At 44.3% G+C, this 19,902-nt stretch overlaps 1 protein-coding gene and 1 pseudogene across 1 annotated transcript in view; both read left to right on the top strand.

Annotated features, from left to right (window-relative positions):
• EML1 (EMAP like 1) overlaps nt 1–19,902 on the top strand; it is a 172,477-nt gene that overhangs the window by 22,106 nt on the left and 130,469 nt on the right. The window lies entirely within an intron of this gene.
• On the top strand, nt 3,354–6,441 carry LOC109381009 (homeobox protein NANOG pseudogene; annotated as a pseudogene).

The following is a 19,902-nucleotide window of genomic DNA, read 5'->3' as shown; positions in this document are numbered from 1 at the left end:
CTTCACTGGCCCATGCTGGTATTATCATTGTGCTCTTCCCGGGTAAGGCAGATCAGTTGCTGGCCACCGGACGTTGCTCACAGCGGCTCTTGGAAGCTCACACCAGCTGCCGGCCGCTCACGCTGGCTGCCAGCCACACACGGTAGCTTATGGCAGCCCACTGCAGCAGGGGCTGCAGCCTATGCCGTCGCCAGCGACTCAAGGCAGCCCAGCTCCAGGTTGAGCTGTTGTTCAGCATCTTAGCTGTAGAGGGCAGTGTCACCGGCCCTAATGTGGGATCTGAACCGGGGCCTGCTGCTCCAGAGCTGGTGTCCCAAGCCAGCTCTTAACCAACGCACCACTCTGCTGGCCCAGACTGAAGTTTCTTTTTTCTTTCTTGTAAAGATTTTTATTGGGGGATTGGGGGATGGAAACAGCCCTGGGGAATTAGGGGAAGGGGAACAGACAAGTTGTTGTCCTTTTTGTTCTTCAGTCTAGCTGTGGAGGATGTTGCTTCACTGGCCCAAGTTGGCACCATCATTGCGCTCTTCCCGGGCAAGGCAGATCAGTCGCTGGCTTCTGGACAGCCGCTCATGCTGGCTGCTGGCTATACATGGTAGCCCATGGCAACCCACTGCAGTAGGGGCTGCAGCCTACTCCGTCGCCTGCGACTCACAGCAACTGAGCTCCAGGTTGAGCTGTTGTTCAGCATCTTAGCTGTAGAGGGCAGTGACACTGGCCCTCATATGTGGGATCCGAACCGGGGCCCTCTGGCGTCCCAAGTCAGCTCTTAACCAACGCGCCACTTGGCCGGCCCATGTTAACCATTTTTAAGTGTGCAGTTCAGTACACTTAAGTACATTAAGTACATTCTCACTGTTGTGCAGCCATCACCACCGTCCATCCCCAAAACTCTTTTCACCTTGTAACTGAAACTCTGTCCCCATTAAACATGAGCTCCCCATCCCCGCTCCCCAGCCCCTGGCACCCACCATCCTACTGTCTGTCTCTACGAATGTGATTGCTCTAGGAACCTCATATGAGTAGAATCATATAGCATCTGTCTTTTTGTGGGGTGACTGTCTTTTGTGACGGTCACTTAGCATGATATGTGGTAGCAGACTTCCTTTTGAAGTCTGAATAACATCCAATGGATAGACCACATTTTGTTTCTCCATCATCTGTCGATGGACACTCGTGTTGTTTCCACCTTTTGGCAATTGTGCTATGAACATGGGCATGCAAACGTCTGTTCGAGCCCCTGCTTTCAATTGTTTTGCATGGATAGCCAGACGTGGAATTCCTGGATCAACTGATAATTCTGTGTTTTTTGGGGTTTTTTTAAAGCTTTTTATTGGAGAATTGGGGGGATGGGAACAGCGCTGGGGAATTGGGGGAAGGGGAACAGACAAGTTGCTGTTGTTTTGTTCTTCAGTCTAGTTGTGGAGGACGTTGCTTCACTGGCCCAAGTTGGCACCATCATTGCGCTCTTCCCAGGCGAGGCAGATCAGTCGCTGGCTTCTGGACGGCCACTCACTGTGGCTGCTGGCCGCTCATGCTGGCTGCTGGCTACACACAGTAGCCCATGGCAACCCACTGCAGCAGGGGCTGCAGCCTATGCCATCGCCGGCGACTCACAGCAGCCCAGCTCCAGGTTGAGCTGTTGTTCAGCATCTTAGCTGTAGAGGGCAGTGTCACTGGCCCTCATATGTGGGATCCGAACCGGGGCCCTCTGGCATCCCAAGCCAGTTCTTAACCATCGCGCCACTCGGCCAGCCCCTGTGTTTATTTTTTTGAGGAACTGAATCAGTATGTTTTTTAGTCACACATAGATTGACTAACAGTTTTAGGGAAGCTTACCAAGAGCAAGATAAGCCAGTGATTGCATCCTAACATTGTTTAATGTCTGATGACTAGCTCCATCATTTTAGACTTAAAAACCGGGTATGAACTCTTCGCCATTGAGATTCTATTGGACAAGGTTAAATACCCACGAGACTCAACATCAGTAATTTGTTCCACTTGGCAAGGAAAAATGTTTAAAATTGAACGAAGCCAGCAGATATCCACAACACCGTGTTGCCAAGCAGCAATCGTGCTCATGAACGGCCAATGCTTTTCTTATAAAAAGAAGGAACCAGTGTTCGCACAGAGACAGTGGGTCTGTCGCTAATGGAACCAGGCCGGCCATTGAGTTCCTATAGGAAGCAAAGTGCAATTCATCATGTCGGAGTGTTTACTTTGACAATGCGGCATGGCCACTGGGAGTCACAGTTTTCCGAAGGTCCTCTTGCTGGCTCTGCTGATTCATATTCCCATAATTCCTTCCCTGCATAATATTTTCCCATCACCATGGTGACTGTGTGAGAAGAAGGCGTAGTGAGAAACTTCAGGGTTTACTTCTTGTTTCACAGAACAGAGACTGGACTTCTGCTAAAGAGTGGGCTACGTGTTTATATTTTTAAGCTCAGAGCTGGGTTCCACTAAGTGGAGTTTACTCCAGCCAAGAGAAAGCGGAATCAGAGAATGAGGCAGCTGGACCACCAACCAGTCCTGGTTCCGGCACTTTCTAGCTGGTTCTGGCACTTTCCACCTGTTGACCTTGGGCAAGACTCTTTACTTCCCCGAGCCTCAATTCCTTTCTCTGTAAAATGAGATGGGTAATGGGAACTAGGATTCTCTGTAGAATGGATTGAAAAAATGCAAGACATTTACAAATTGTAAAACTTTATTAAAAAAAAAAAAGAAATCACAAAAAACAGAAAACAGAAATACAAAACCCCTTAGTCCAGGGCAAAGTGCTGTTGCAAGTGGCTTTATCTTGCATTACTATTGGTCCTTCTGGCCTTCCCCAGCCTCCTCCTTCTGTGACCTCCTAGAGGACAGAAACTGTAGTCTGTATTTGTCCCAAACCCTCCCCTTTGCTGCGCACACAACTTCATTCAGAGCAGGCCTCAAAAAGCCCTTGAATTGAATTCAAGTTTGGGTCTAGCAAATGCTTGCCAGGTCCAACCTGCACCAGGCTGTGGGGCACAAAGATAACTCAGGAGAGGGGGCTGAGTCACCTGATTTTAAGGCCTGACTTTGATTTCACAGCAGCTTTTCCTGAGGGCTGGGGTAGGGGGCAGGGAGAAGCACCCCTGTATCAAAGGGGCACATCGAATGTAAGGTTCAACTTTATTTCAGAAACCTTCAAAAGCAAAAGGATGTGTCTTAGAGTCGAGGAGACGTGGTGATTACAGCGCCACACTTTCAATAGGTTCTCCCAAAGATCTACTGTGGGCAGAGGTGACGCAGAGGAGGGAAGGGTCCATGCTGCAAGGTGGGGTGGGATCTCGGAAGTCTCACGGAGCAGCCATCTGAGCCGGAGGGCGATGTCCGAGCTGGGAGGGTGAAGGACCTGGAGCTGACAGAGCTGCCATGAGGAAGAGACCCAGAGTGGCTGGAAGAACGTGGGCAAAGGCACAGAACAGCTTGACGCGATTCCAGGAACTCAGCCATTCCGTGTGGCTGGAGAGCAGAAAAGGGAGGAGGTGGAGAGAAGGCGGGCAGGCCCGGAGCCAAGAGTGACCACATACGCTCCAGCACTCCACTCACGGACACAGAGAACCCTCGCTCCCACAGTGCAGACAGGCCCCACAACAGCTGGTTCAAGGGGGAAACTTAGAAATGCATTTGAAAGCCCCTGGACGCTGCTCGTTTCTTTTGTCAGCCATTTGGGGCCCCAGGGTGATCCTAACTGGCATTGGTTGATGGTTTGGACGTGGAGTCAAGCTAGCCAAGCACCATTGAGGGGAACCCACTAGAGGATTCCTTTCTGGTCCTTCTTTCTCAGTGGCCTCAAGTCTCGCACTTGCCAGCAACTTGCCTGAGAAGCAGAGAAGGCAGCAGCATTAGTTATCACTTCTGGCAAGTCAGCCAGGCAGGGGTTTGCAGCAGTGCTGGCCACGTGGGGAGCTGGGGGAACTCAGCATGCAGATAGCAAGGCCTGCTCTGCAGATGGTGCCCTGGTCACCTGTGGGGATGCTTGGCCCAGGTTAAGGTCCTCCTGTGGAAAGAGCTCATTCCTGCGATGCCAACAAAGCATCATCCCAAAGGGCGTGGCTCTGGCCCCAGGGCCCCTGCAGTGCATGCCATCAGGAGAAGGCTCTGGGAACACGTGCAGAAGGTCGTCTCTTTGGATGTCACTCCTTTTGGGGTTCACAGCTAGTGAAGGAGAATGCTAATTGTTTACATGTCTCTACGTTTCCTATCCCCAACCTGTAAGACACCAGTCTGGACCAAGGACGAGCAAATGTGTTTCAGCATTTGAACAAGTGTCATGATGTCTTCTAGACATACCTGTTTTTAATGTTCAGGTATTCTCAGAACATTACCTTGGGGACACTCAATTTAAATATAGGGAAAATTCCTCTGGGGCTCTATCTCCCCTGTATCAGCCAGCCAAGGAGGGGGAGATGAACAAGACCCCCCAAGTCCTCTTGATTCCATTATCACCCCCTTTCTCCCTTTGCCTGGGAATTGAAATGGGGGCTCAGCTGAACTTGAAACCCTCCAGCCACATTTCCCTGCAGCGCCCCCATGTTTCCTCCCAATTCCTGCCACCTGACATCCACAAATGTCACACACAAGCTTCCTCACTTTTGCGCACACCGTTTCTGTTCTCGCCTTGTCCCCCCAGTTATAGTAACACCTAGGCTGGTCATTGGACCAGCCTACCTATTTTCCTCCAAAGTAAAGGAATTACCCTCTCCATCTTCCAATGGTTGTTTTGTAGGTGTCAGAGCTGGTTCAAACTCCAGTTGACACTAGCCCCGCTATTTTGCCTCTGTGGGCTTGTTTCCCCAAATTAAAAAACAAGGATGATAATACCACCTGGCCAAGTAATAAGAATTATGTAACTGTGTAATGGATTGAACACAGAAACTGGTGTATAGTAGGTACTCAATAAACAAGTGCTCATGTTTTCTGCTCTCCCTGATAGCAATTTCCACTGGTATTATAATGACCTGTGTCTGCCTCACCCACTAGATGTTGAATTTTGAAGAGCCTGTAGTTCAGTCCTCTGTGTTTACCCTAGAAGCGTAGTTTTCAAATGTTTTAAAGAAATGAATCACAGTAAGAAATATATTTTAGGGTTTTTTTTTTTGCTAGATAGAGCTGGTTGGGTCCTGTGACTGCAAAGCAACGTGAGTGTGGATCTGGCTTGTCCCCAAAGCCCACCTTGTCCCAAAGCATCCAATTCCAGGGAACCTTCACCAGTGCCTGAGGTTTATGGGCCTGAAGCACATTATGCATCCTTGCAAATGTCGTCTGCTGAGACACCCCACAACGGAGACCGCAGTCTCTCCTCTTCATTCCTCCATGGGTCTGCTTATTCAGAACAGCCCTGAGTCTCCCACCAGTCCCAGCGGAACGCTACCTACTTCTGTAGAAAAGACCGTGAAGGAGGACGAGAAGGCCCAGGTCAAGAAACAGAAGATCAGAATCATCTTCTCACAGACCCAACTCAGTGTACTCAATGGGAGATTTCACAGACAGAAATATCTCAGCCTCCAGCAGATGCAAGGACTTTCCAAAATTCTGAGCCTCAGCTACAAACCGATTAAGACCTGGTCCCAGAACCAGAGAACGAAATGTAAGAGGCGGCAGGAATACAACTGGCCAAAGAACAGCCACTGTATGACTTGGGGATGCCTGGGGAACGCTTCTGGAAACTGTTCCAGTTTCTGGTCTGGTGCGGAGCAACCAGACCTGCAATAACCCAACTTGGAACAGCCATTCCTGGAACAGTCAGACCTGGTGCCCCCAGCCTGAAATAACCAGTCTTGGAACACCCAGGCCTGAACAACCAGGCTACAGTGGTGGGGAGGAAGCCCCGCTGCCCCAGACCCAGTTCCAGCAGAATCGACCTGTCAGTGATTTGGAGGCCACCTTGGAAACCTCTGGGGAAAGCTATGAGGTGGTACAGCAAACCCCGAGGTATTACAGTACCCAGCAAATCATGGATTTATTCCCAAATTACTTTATGGACATACAGCCTGATGATATGGGATGATGGGTATATTATGCAATCAATCTGGGCAGCGACTGCATCACTTCTAGGATTTTTCTATGTATCTCTGCCTTGATATCCTGCTTCTTCCTCGTTATGCTTATTGCATCAATTTGGGGGGCGAGAATGGGGTACGACTGGAGTCTAACCAACGAGGTTTCTGTTGCCTTGCTGCTGTAGGCAAAATGATGATAAAAGGTGTCTCTGTCTATAGATAACTAGATAGAATAATATTTGAAGGATTATTCATTTTTCTGGGGTTGGGAAGCTTGTTAAAAAACCTCAACTCAGGTGAGAGGTTAATGAGCTATAATGTGCTTCGTTGATTTCCTCTGCCCCTTTTGCTGTTTTACTACAACCCCTAATTTGTTTATTACTTAAGTATTTGTAAAAGATGTTTTTGTACTTTACTGTATTATGACAATAGTACCAGTTTGGCTGGTTGGTTTATAAGTTTAAGTACAAATAAATAAAACGTCTATTTTACCTTTCAAAAATATATATATTTTATCTCATAACCCATATGTAGAAATATCAAGTAGGTCAAGATGTGTTGGGATCCTCTCTGTCATTACTGATTTTTTTTGGGGGGGGGAGGGATCCTAACTGTTCTATAAATTGCTGAGCGAAGAGTATGATTTTGCAATTATCTATTTCTGCCCTTTAAAGCTGTCAATTTTTGCTTTATTTCTTTTCAAGCTCTGTTATTTGGCACATATACATTTATTCTTGTTATGTCTTTCTGATGAATTGCCCCCCCCCTTTTTAATAGATGTAAGGTAGATCTTTATTTTTTATTTATATATTTTTTAAAGATTTTTATTTAAAATATAGTTAACATACAATATTATATTAGTTTCAGGGGTACACCATAGTTATTCAACATTCATATACCTGAAGAAGTGATCACCGTAAGTCCAGCAACCATCTGACACTGTACCATGCTAATATTGGCTATATTCCCTATGCTGTATAATACATCCCCATGACTTATTCGTTTTATGTGTGGAAATTTGGACCTCTTATTCCCCTTCACCTTTCCCCTTTTTAATTTTTCAATTACAGTTGATATTCAGTATTATTTTATATTAATTTCAGGTGTATAGTATAGTGGTTAAACATTTATATAATTTAAGAACTGATCGCCCTGACGAGTCTAGCACCCACGTGGCACTATAGTTATTATCATATCATTGACTACATTCCCTGTGCTTTACTTTACATCCTCATGACTATTTTGTAACTACCAATTGGTACTTTTTAATCTCTTTACCTTTTCACCCTACCCCAATCCCCTCCCATCTATCACTCCAAGAAATCTAGTACCCATCTGACACCGTACATAGTTATTAAAATATTATTGACTATATTCCTTATGCTATACCCTACATCCCCATAACTACTTTGTAACAATAAATGTGTACCTCTTAATCCTTTCCCTTTTCTCACCCAGCCTCCAACCCCCTCCCATCTGGCAACCATCAAAATGTTCTCTATCTATGAGTTTGTTTCTGTTTTGTTTGTTTATTTTGTTCTCTAGATTCCACATATAAGCGAAATCACATTGCATCTGGTTTTCTCTTTCTGACATACTCCACTCAGCACAATACCCTCCAGGTCCATCCACTCCTCTCTGCAGATGTCAAGAACCCATTCCCTTCCATGGCCGAGCAATATCCCATTGTGTACATATATGTACTACCTCCTCTCTATCTGTTCTTCCATTAATGAATACCCAGGCTGCCTCCACACCTTGGCCATTGTAAACAATACTGCAATGAACATGTGGATGCACGTGTTCCCTGGAAGTAGTGTTTTGGGTTCTTCAGATAAATACCCAGAAGTGGGATTACTGGATCTTTCTTTGTCTATTGTTATAGCCTTTGTTTTAAAATCATTTTTTCTGGTATAAGTATTGCTACTCCAGCTTTTTAATTTGCTTGTTTTCATTTTCATGAAATACCTTATTCCATCCCTTGACTTCTCATCTGCGTGTGTCTTTCAATCTTAAATGAGTCTCTTTTAGGCAGCATATGTAAGGGTTTGTTTTCTGATCCATTCAACCCTCTTATGTCTTTTGAGCATTTAATCCACTTACATTGAAAGTCATTGTTGATAGATATGTAGCTATTGCCATTTTATTATTCATAATTTTGATCTTTTTTTTTATGTCTTAATGAAGTCCCTCTAACATCCCTGTAATTCTGGTTTGGTGGTGATGAACTCCTTTAGCTTTTTCTTGTCTGGGAAGCTCTTTATCTTTGATTCTTAATGATAGCTTTGCTGGGTAGAGCAATCTTGGGTGTAGATCCTTGCTTTTCATCAGGTTGAATATTTTGTGCCAATCTGTTCTGGCCTGCAAAGTTTCTGTTGAGAAATCAGCTGACAGTCTTATGGGAGCTCCCTTATAAGTTACTAGTTGCCTTTCTCTTGCTGCTTTTAGGATTCTCTTTTTGTCTTTAACATTTGCCATTTTAGTTATAATGTGTCTTGATGTGGGCCTGTTAGGGTTCATCTTGTTTGGGACCTCCGTGCTTCCTAGACTTTTATGTCTATTTCCTTCACCAGGTTAGGAAAGTTTTCAGTCATTATTTCTTTAAATAGGTTCTCAGTCCCTTGCTTTCTCTCTTCTCCTCTGGTATTCCTATGATGCAAATGTTGTTATGCATGATATTGTCCCAGAGGGCCCTTAAACTATCCTCTTTTTTTTTTCTTTTTGCTGTTATGATTGGGTGTTTTCTGCTACCTTGTCTTCCAAATTGCTGATTCGATCCTCTGCTTCATCTAGTCTGCTGGTGATTCATTTTAGTGCATTTCAGTTATTATATTCTCCACTTCTAACTGGTTCTGTTTTATGGTTTCTATGTCCTTTTTTTTGCTTGCTATCTCTTGTTGAAGTTCTCATGAAGTTCCCTGAGCATCGTTATAACCAGTGTTTTGAACTCTGGGAGGTTGCTTGCCTCCATTTTGTTTAGTTCTTTTTCTGCAGTTTTCTCCTGTTCTTTCATTTGGGACATATTTTTTTGTTTCCTCATTTTGGCTGCCTCCCTGTGCTTGTTTCCATGTATTAGGCAGACCTGCTATGTCTCCCAGTCTTGGCTGGGTGGCTTTATTTAGTATGTGCCCTGTGGGGCACAGTCTTCCTGGTCACCTGCACCGGGTGCTCGAGGAGTGTCCCTTGTGTGGGTTGTGTGTTATAGTTGAGCCTTCTGTTATAGTTGAGCCTTGATTGCTATTGGCACATCAGTTTATGGGACTGGCCCTCAGGCTGATTGACTGTGGGGTTTAGGAATGCCACAGCTTATAGGCTTACCCCCCCCCACAAGTGGGATTTGCCCCATGGGCTCCAGTGCCTGTTGAGACTGTCCTTTGTGTGTTGCTTGTGAAGTTAATTGGGTGGTGTTCTGCTTGGTATGAAGCTAACTTCCAAGTATGTTGGTTTTGGGGCCTCTTCGGGGGGGCACTCGTGCAAGCCCAGATCACCCACTGCCTGTTACTGGCCAGGGACTACGTGGTAGGAGCTACAAAGCGATCTATGGTTGTTCACTGCCTGTGCTAAACATGGAGGTACATGGGAGAGGCCACACTGCAAACTGAGGATGGCTGCCCCAGTACAGGGCCTGGAGTAGCTCCGCAAAAAGCCAGGACACCCTGAGGGCTTTTGCCACCTGCCAGCTCCCTTAAGGTTCAGATGCTGATAGACCCTGGTGCAGTATGCAAGTTGGGTGAGGCAGGGTCTCAGGGAGTCACTAGAGTGGGAAGCATTGTGTTCACCAGGTTAATGTAGATTCTGATTTGGTGCCAGTGCTGAGCCTGGAGCGACTCAGCAAAAGTCTCAGAGCACACCAAGGCCAGTTGCTGCCCGCCTGGGACCTGCAGACTCTGATAGTTTTCCAAAAAACAGTGCAAACCAGGCGAGTCTGGCTGCTCGAGAGAGAAAGTGCCTCCAGTGTTGGGAAAGTGGGTGGGGTGGGGCCGGAGCTCACCAGACCAATCAAATTCAGATTTGGCTGTAAGAGTAGCGGGCTTAACACAGGAAATATGGCGCCCACCTGTGAGCTGCATGGAAGGAGGGCTCCACACCGTTAAAATGCCGACTGTTTTCCAGCCTTCCCACCGAAGCCACACACCTCAGTCTGCCCCCCATATGCCTCGGACGCCCCTGAGAGTCACCATCCCTCCACTGGAGCCCAAGGTGAGTGCCTGCGAGTGAGTGAGTCTGTGCACAGGATGTTTAAGAGGACATATGGGTTTCCCACAGCCTTCCATCCCACCTGGATGGTTGGAATCCCCACTGTTTTTCACAGCTAGATGTGTGGGGGGTCTCTTCTTCCTGGCACCAGTACTCCAGGCTGGGGAGCCTGGTTTGGGGGGCTGGAGTCCCTTAGCTCCTCTGGAGAAAACCCCTGCAGCTGAGATATCCCTCCTGATTCTCAACTGCCACACGCAGGTGTGGGGCCTTTTCCGCGTCTCCGCCCCTCCTACCAGCCTCGACGTGACTTCTTTATATCCTTAGTTATAAAACTGTTCAGCTAGACTTCAGATGGTTCTCCAGGTTGATTGCTCTATAATTTATTTGTAATTTTAATGTGTTCACCGAAGGAAGGAGGCACAGTGTTTATCTACTCTGCCATCTTGGATCTCCAAGTGAATTGACCCTTTAATTATTACGAAGTTTTCTATCTTTAGCTCTAGTAATATTCTTTGTCCTGAAGTCTATTTGATCCGAATTAATATAGTCACTCCAACCTTGTCATACTTACTGTTTGCATGTTACATCCTTTTCTACCTATTTACTTTCAGTCTAGATATGTTTTTATATTTAAAATGGGTCTCATGTGGGTTGCATATAATTGTATCTTACTTGTTTTTCCATTCTAGTAATCTCAGCCTTCAAATTAGAGTGTTTATTTAGCCTATTAACATTTAATGTAATTATTGGCTTCACTGGATATGAGTCTACCATTTAATTATATATTTTCTGTTTGTCACCTCTGTTTTTAATATCTCTAGTCACCTTCCCTGCCCTTTTGGGGGGATTACTTGAATATTTCTAAGAGTTCCATTTTAATTTACCGATTGACTTTTCAGCTACACCTCTTTGCACTGTTTTTTTCAGTGGTTGCTCTAGGGAATTATAATATACATCTTAAATTTTTATTGTTTACTTCAAGTTAATATGGCACTACTTTACATTAAATGTAGGAACTTTGCAACCAGGTAGGTCCATTTATCCTCATTCTCACTATCCTTTACACTACAGTTGCAATATGTTATGTCTACATCTACTGTAAATCCCACAAGACAGTGTTATAACTTTAGCTTCAACTAGTCACAGGTAATTTTTTAACAATTAAGAGGAAAAGTGGTCTTTTATATTTATGCAAATAATTACTATTTCTGATGCCCTTCATTCATTCATGAAGATTTGAAGATCCCTCCTGCATAATTTCCCTTCAGACTGAAGAACTTCCTTTAGCATTTCTTATTGTGCAGGTCTGGTGGTGATAAACTACCAATGTTTCCTTTATTTTAAAATGTCTTTATTTCATCCTCAGTCTTGAAAGGTAATTTTGCTGAATATAGAATTCTGGGTTGACCCTATTTTTTCTTTCAATACTTTAAAGATGTTGTTCCACTATATTCTGACCTCCATGGCTTCTGATGAGATGTCCACAGTCATTCAAATCATTGGTCCCTGTTTGTAATTTATGGCTTTTCTCTGTTTGCTTTCAAGATTTTGTCTTTATCTTTGGTTTTCAGTAGTTTGAGTACGATATGCCTAAGGCATAGTTTTCTCCATTTATCCCATTCTGATTTTGCTGAGCTTCTTGAAACTATAATTTAAGTTTTTCTCCAAATGTGGGAAGTTTTCAACTAGTATTTTTTCAAATACTTTTCCTTCTTCATTCTCTCTTCTCTCCTCTGGCAATTTTAGACTTTTGATATTGCTTTATATGTCCGTGAGGCTCTGTTAATTTTATTCTATCTTCTCTCTCTATTTCAAAATGGAAGTTTTTAATTCATTTCTCCAAGTTTACTGATTTTTCTCCCCTCTGTAATTTCCATTCTCATTCTGAGTTCATCCAGTGAATTTTTTTCATTTAAGATATTGTGGTTTTCAGTTCTAAAATTTTTATTCAATTAATTTTTAAATGGGTAATTCAGTGGTTTTTAGTATGTTTACAAAGTTGTGTAACAATTACCACTATTAATTTGAAGACATTTCATTACTCCCCAAAGGAATCCAATACTCATTAGCTATCATTCTTAATTTCTCCTCCTCAGCTACTGGCAACTGCTAACCTACGCTTTGTCTTTATAGATTTTCATATTCTGGAAATTTCCTATTAATAGAATCATACAATATGTGGTGTTTTGTGACTGGCTTCTTTCACTTAACATAATGTTTTCAAGATTCCTCCATGTTGTAGCATGCATTATTACTTCATTTCTTTTTATTGCTGAATAATATTCCATTGTATGGACCTACCATATTTTGTTTACTCACTCATCGGTTAATGGACATCTAGATTGTTTTACTTTTTGGTTATCAGGAATAATGCTGTCAATTGGTTCATTTTTATATTTTATATTTCTCAACTGAAATGTCCTATGTAGTCTTTATTTAGATGTATTTTGCTCTACTTCATTGAGTATTGGTAGAATAGCTGCTTTAAAGTTCTTATGTAATAATTCCAATATCTGGGTCATCTTTGGGTTGGTATCTGTTGATTGACTCTTTTCATGAGAATGAGTTGAATTTGCTTGGCTCTTCACATGTAATTTTGGATTGTATCCTGGACGTTGTGAATGTTTTGCTATGGAAACTGGATTCTGCAATATTGTTTTGAAGAGTGTGGGTGTTTCCATTTCAGTAGGCCACTAACTTGGTTAGACTCAAACTTTAAGCTCTGTGACACGTGTGGTTGGGTGGGGGCTCAGATCCCAGTTTAGACTGCTATGCCATGCACATGTGTGGTTTGGGGGTCAGCCAGAGATGTGGGCAGTGTTTACACACAGAATTTGGGGTTCTCCTTCTCTGGCTCTCTCCTTTATGGGGTTCCTCCCCATTTTCCAAGCACCCTGGTTCAACAAGCCTCCTTCTCCTGGTTCCTCTGTCCAGAAGGATAACAGGCTTCCTACTGAATTCAGCCACCTTGTGGCCCCACCACAATTGTGGCTGCCCTCCAGGCAAAGCCACAAAAATGGAAAACATGCCCCATGTGGGTTGATTCCTCTAGGTTTGATGTTGCTCCAAAAACTGCCTACTTTTGTTAATTGTCTAGGGCCCTCAGGATGTCGTTTTGTTATTTTGTCCATATTTTGTAGATGTAGTCTGCGGGAGGGTTAGTTTGTGAGGGATTTACTCCTCCATACAGAAGAGGAATACAGTAAATCCTTAGATTGTGAATAACTTGGTTTGTGAGTGTTCCGCAAGATGAGCTAACATTTCTAATACGTTTTAACATGGTAAACAAGCGATGTCTTGCAATATAAGTAGTTTGTTTCTGGAACAAATTATGCTCGCAAACCAAGGTATTAATATATATATATATATATATACATACATACATACAGAGGGTGCCAAAAATGTATACACATTTTAAGAAAGGAAAACTGTATTAAAATTGTAATACTCATTATCTACCAATAACAAAAGATGAATACAAGTCACGTTTGACTTCTGAAATTACAAGAGGTGCTCAAAGTGGTTACCATCAGCGTCCAGAAACTTCTGATTAAGGTGAACTACTGCTTAAGCAACATTGACCAAAGCGTCCACTTGTATACATTTTTTTGGCACCCCTGGTATATATATGCGTGTGACATACATATTTGAAGCAAAAGGTTCATGCATCAATACTTACCCTATTACATATCTACATATGATACACTCTGATATTTTCTGCTTTATTTTACAATATTTCATTTAAAGAACGCTGGTCTCAGTCCCCTGGTAAATTGATTTCATGACCCGTGAGTGGGTCATGACCACAGCGTGACCCCATGGGGGGTGCTCTAGCGGCTGGCAGACAAGGAGGAGGCGCTGTGTGTGTAAGGGCTCATTGAAGGAGTAAAATGGAAGAGCGTCTCCCTCCCCTGCCCAAGGTTTAGAGGCTTTGTGTCCTGAACACACTGGGAGCAGGGTGGTCACAGTGCTGTCCCCACAGATGGGGTGCACATCTGTGTCCCCTCCCCCTCCCGCCCCTCTGGGGCCTGCAGTGACCAAAGCCCCAAATGAGAGTCCTTCAGCGGCCAGGCCTCTCTGCTAAACAGATTCCCAGACTGTCACCTGTGTCTGGCCTTTCAGGGCAACAACATAAGGCTGCCAACTTTTTCTTTTGGTAAATGAGGACATTTGAAAATAAGGACCACGTACTCTGGCCATCGTTTTATTAAAAAAAAAAAAAAGGCTACGAAAATGTCAGATAGACCATCTCAGAAACAGGCAAAGTCCTGAGATTAAATTCATCCTGTGCTGTGACAAACACACTCCATGTTTCCCTCACTATTCCGTGGGTGGTGTCTGGGGGACTCTGACTGAGCCAGGGCCTCAGGATGCCAGGGCAGGAAAGACCCTGGGAGGTCCCGGAATCCCCTTCCCCGCTATGTCAGGCCCAGAGAGGAGTGGATATTTGCTCAATGTCGGTCACAAATGTGGGAAAGAAAAACTGTTTCCGAGTTTTTCCACAGGTAATTCTCCGCTGAGATTCCCACTCTCTCTGACTGCAAAGATGCAGCTTCCAGGGCCCCCCTCTGCTCTGGAAGACTCCTCAGGCCACTGAGCTCATTTCACTGACTGCAGTCGGTCCCCTGAGAAGGTCTCCTCTGCCCTAGTTGCCACCACCCAGATGCGCAGGGTCCCCCGGCAGAGAACAGACGTGTGGATGGGAAAGGATCCAGCCAGGCCGAGGTGGGTGCAGCTCCCCCCTCACAGACCCGCCCTGCTCCCCGGAGCCGAGCTGGAGGCTGAGACCCATTAGTGCCTGCATAATGGATGCCTCCTCTGCTCTTCTTGGCAATCAACTGCCCATCTTGCTTAATGGCCGCTCCGAGAGAAATCAGATGCAGGCCCTCTGCTCATAAGGCTGGTCTCTGCCTCCCCACCTCCCCTTGGAGGAGGGGCAGCCTGGCTGCTCACACAGGGAGGAACTGGCCTGGTGTCTTTCTTCTGCCCAACGAAGGCTGGGTGAGCATCTTCCCCCTCCCACCCCAAGGCCATCCTGCTGAGGGGCTGGGGTGCTGGGCCATGGGGGGCATCTGACCTACACTTGGGGGTGGGTGGGAAGAGCCCTTTGCAAGGATCAAGGGGAGACAGCATGGAAGGGGCTGGAGCAGAGTTCCAAGCAAAGAGCGGAGGGCTTGGAGGTGAGAAGCTGGGATTCTAGGGGTGGGGGCGGGGGGCACCGTCCTTGGCTTTCAGAATGACTCTGGTTCCCAGAGACAGTCGTGCGGGGGTGGCCTGGTTGCCTGTGCTAACACCCATCCACGCTCCTCACCATGGTGCTTGTAGGCAGGACCCAGGGTCAGCAGGCACCCCCTGGTTTGGCCATGCAATTATTAAAAGATTCAAATGTTTCTGTAGTGTTCAGTATTTCCATAATGTTGCCCCACCCCCAACTCTCCTCTTGAGGGCACCCTTTTCTCCTGCCACCCAGCCCCCTCTTCTGAGACCCACCCCCCAGAACTCTCCATGTCCAGCAAGCAAAGGGTTTCTGCCTTACCCGTAAGGGGCCTCCAGGTCTGGTAAATGATAGGAATTCAGCTGCGTGACTGAGGGCTGACTTGTAGCTGTGGGTACATGCCCTGCCTGCTTATGGGGGCAATCCAAGGATGTCAGCCATGCTCGTGGGTGACCCGCAAGCCTAGGTGTCCACAAGGAGCCCTGGGTTGGGGAGAAGGTGCAGTGAGGAAGGGCTGGAAGAGGGGGTGTGTTGCCAACATCCCCTGAATGGGAAAGAAAGTTGAGAGTGAAAATTTTAATTGCAAATCCCACTGACAGCTTGACTTTAAGAGAAAAGATGAGCTAAATTTAACCTAGTTAGTTAAAGAGCCAAAAATGCAATTTACTAATTAGCTTAAAATGGAAACTAATCCAGTGATCATAAGGAGCTTTTCTGGTCACAAACCCCACCCCCTCCCCCCCAAAAAGGCAGTTGTTCCTCTTTTCACACTGACATGCATTTTACATTTTAATGCTGTTATGTAATTAGGAATGCAGCTTTCTGGCACAGTGCCTAAGACACAGGCAGAGCGTCACAGCCATCTTGAAAAGTTACAGGAACCTGTGTCTCCAAGTCAAATCTATCTTCTCATTACAGAGCATCGGAGGCACCCAGTCTCTGTTCTCAGGGAGCACTGAGCCCACTGGGTGGACAAGGCCAAGTCTCGAAAGACGAGCTTGCTTGAATAGAACTAGGTGCCAAGGGGTTCAGAGGAGGGAGAGGGCCATCTGGCAGGGAGGGAGCAGAGGGTCCCCCGAGAAAGTGGTGTTTGAATAAATGGCATTTGAGATGAATCAGAGTAGGTGGGATGTATTTTACTTAACATAATTTTCGTACCAATTTGAGAGGCACGCCTAGTGCACGGGAATCAATTCTTAGCCTCTTCTGTTGCCCACAGAATGGCCGTATGGGGATAGCAACGAGGACTCTGAATAAAACATTTTGTAGATTCACCCAGGACATTATAAATAGTCATAGCACAAAAGGTAACATTTGGGAGAAAGAGCATTTTCACAGCAAATTTTCATGGTACAGTTTATGTGTACACCCTTCCAAGTAAAACAGATGGTTTCTCCAAACTATGGCTATCTTTTAAGAATATTTTCCGGCTGCTCTCATTTGGTGCGATAAAATGTCCTACAGGCAAAACTAAACTCTCAGCAGGTAACAGCCATTCGTATATTAAATATATAGAAGAATTTCTCCTCGGTGCCCCTATGGGTGTAGCTGAAAGGAAGCAATTATATTTGTTATAAATGGAGGAAATGTAACATCCCGTGAAAATCATTATGCAGCATCCCGATGATGTGTAGCCGAACGTTTTACTATCCCATTTATTGGATATGGTTAGTTTTTAATCACTAAATGACATCATTAAGAATGCACATAAAAATGTAATTAAGGACCACATCTCAGTATATGGTGTATAAATGAATTCTAGCTTGTTGTCATTAGTAATACTGGTCATAAATGAACTCCCCGCTTCCTAAATGGTGACATGTGGCCCATAAATTTGTGCTCACGCTACCTTTCCTGCTGCCACATTTATTTCTCACCAGAGTGGCCAATATATGAAATTACGAGTTTACATATTATGGGGGGAATTTTTTTTCCTGAAGGATTTATCCTAAGACTCCCTTTAAATCACACGCTTTGGGCCACACGTTGTCCCCAGACTTCAACTGGTTTACAAATGTAGAATTTAGAGTTCTTAGGGAGATCCCTCTATTAGGTAAAGTAAAGTAAAAAGAAGCATACATCTTTAACCTCCTTGAAGCTTTTCTTATTCAAAGGGAAGGACCCTTAGGGGCAGGGTCTGAGGCTCTTGTCTTCACCTGGCATGGCACCTGACCTTCTGAAGAGGGTTCACAGCAAATGATTGTAGAATGAATGAATGAATGAGCGAATGAAGGCATGAACGAGCGAAAGAACAAATAAACAAAATTGAAGATCAAGAAGTTAGATTAAAATGTACATTTGATTTTAACTTTAATTTAAATGTATGAAAGTCACACTACACATATTTTAAAAAATCAAATAGTTCTACAAGGCTTACTACCAAAAAATAGCAGTTGCTTTCCCTCATTTTTCATGCCAGCCCCACACTCCTACTCCTAGAAGCAACTGCCACTTCCAAACATTTCATCCATTTTTTTTTATAGTCCTTTATCTTTCTTGAAACAACATGGGAATACTGATACTTCCTGGTTTTCCAGGTTCAGGAATTTGTTTCCTGTTAATGTCCCACCATGGAGAATGAAGGCTTCGTTCTCTTTCACATCTCTCCCTACACACCCACATGTACACACACACTTCTCCCCATCTTTCCAATATAGTTATGTTATAATTTTTTATATTATGACTATGAAACACTATTCACAGTTAAGCCATACAGTATGCAATTGAATTTCCTTTCTTCTACATTTTTTTCCCCCCTGGAGTAAGTCACCGTCTTCTGTTTTCCGTGTATCTATCACTAAGTCATCCCCAAATACCCTGGCTAATGTGTAAATCTCCTTTCCATAGTTTCTAATTTTACCTTCTAGGTGGCATTTTTCCAAAGCCCCTGTTCCCTGCCTGCAATCTGACTGGCTGCCTACTTGCACAATTATTACTGTTCATTGCACAATTGATGTCTTGGGATTTCTCGTCTCATTTTCCTGGGGATTCCTTTCACCTGTCTTCTGGGTATGATTTTTTTTATTTCCCAGGTCCCATGTCTTCTTCTTTCTAGGCAACTCCTTTGTTTTGGTGGAGCACATCCTGCAGTAACCTCCTGAGAAAGGAGTCACACAGGAGCTAAGTTTTTGAGACCTTGCATGACTGAAAATATCTTTAGTTTACTCGTACACTTGATTTGATGGTTTGTCTGGGCCTGGGATTATAGTTGAAAATAAGTTTCCCTCAAAAATTTACTTTTTGCCCTTCTTTATTGTTTTCTAGCTACTTTCATTGCTGTTCAGAAATCCAGTGCCATTCTAATTCTAAACCCTTTGTCTTAGACCTGTTGTTTCTCTTGGGAAGTTTTTGGGATGGTTTCCTTATTTCCAGTGTTCTAAAATGTCACATGGATATAATTTTGTGTGTCTTTCTTTCTTTCTCTATTGTACTGAGTACTTAGTAGACTCTTTCAATCTAGAAATTCATGTCCCTTTGTTCTGGGAATGTTTCTTTAATTATTTAGTTGATGATTTCCCTTCCTCTGTTTTCTTCATTTTTGCTTTCTGAAACTCATTTTCAGACCTTGAGCTCCCCAATATAATTATTGAACTTTTCCTCCTATATTCTATATTGCTATGTCTTTTTGTTCTATTTTTTTCTGAGAGATTTTCTTAACTCTATTTTAGAGTCTTTTGTGGAGATTTCATTTTTAGTGTCATATTTTTTAATTTCCCAAAACTCTTTTTTATCATCTAATTTTAGCATCTTGTTTTTGTTTTGTGACTGCAATAACTTTGACCTCTGAGAATGTCAATGGTAGTTTTATTTCCTTCTGTTGTCTGTATTATCTGTTTCCTCATATACCCCTTCCCTTTTTTTCCTTTTATATTTTCCCAATTGTTTACAGATTCTTGTCTCTCCATTCACATTATAGAGAGGGACACTCAAACGCTGCCTAGAAGCTCTGGGTCCACGGATGAGACTTGTCAACAGGAGGACTCCCTGTGATTCCTGACCTTCCATAACTCCGGGTCTTTTCTCAAGAGTTTCTCATATTCCCTAAAGAAAAATCTTCTACACCTTTGTCTGGAGAACAGACACTGGTAGCCAGGCTTCTGGGAGCTGAGGGTGGGAAGGGGCTGGGTGTTGAGTCATCATTCATCGTTAGGCTATCCTTTGTCTTCAGCTCAGGCTGGTACCCCTGGTATCTGCTTTTTCAGAGAACCCTTTAGTTCACCTGTTTCAGAAATTATACATCCAATCTTCTGCAGGGAGGATCGCGCAGGAGTCTAACTGCTTCTGTCTTCGTCCCCTTGGGCCACCGTAACAAAATACCGCAGACCGGGGGCTTGAACATTGGAAATTCAGTTCTCACAGTTCTGGAGGTTAGAAGCGCATGATCAGGCTGCCAGCATGGTCAGTTCCTGGTGAGGGCCCTTTTCCTGGCTTGCAAACAGCCACCTTCTTGCTGCGTCCTCA

Source organism: Hipposideros armiger, unplaced genomic scaffold (genome assembly GCF_001890085.2).
Source record: "Hipposideros armiger isolate ML-2016 unplaced genomic scaffold, ASM189008v1 scaffold_43, whole genome shotgun sequence".
Lineage (NCBI taxonomy): Eukaryota > Metazoa > Chordata > Mammalia > Chiroptera > Hipposideridae > Hipposideros > Hipposideros armiger.
The sequence above is the reverse complement of the archived record's forward strand: the minus strand, read 5'-3'. Positions and strand labels throughout refer to the sequence as shown.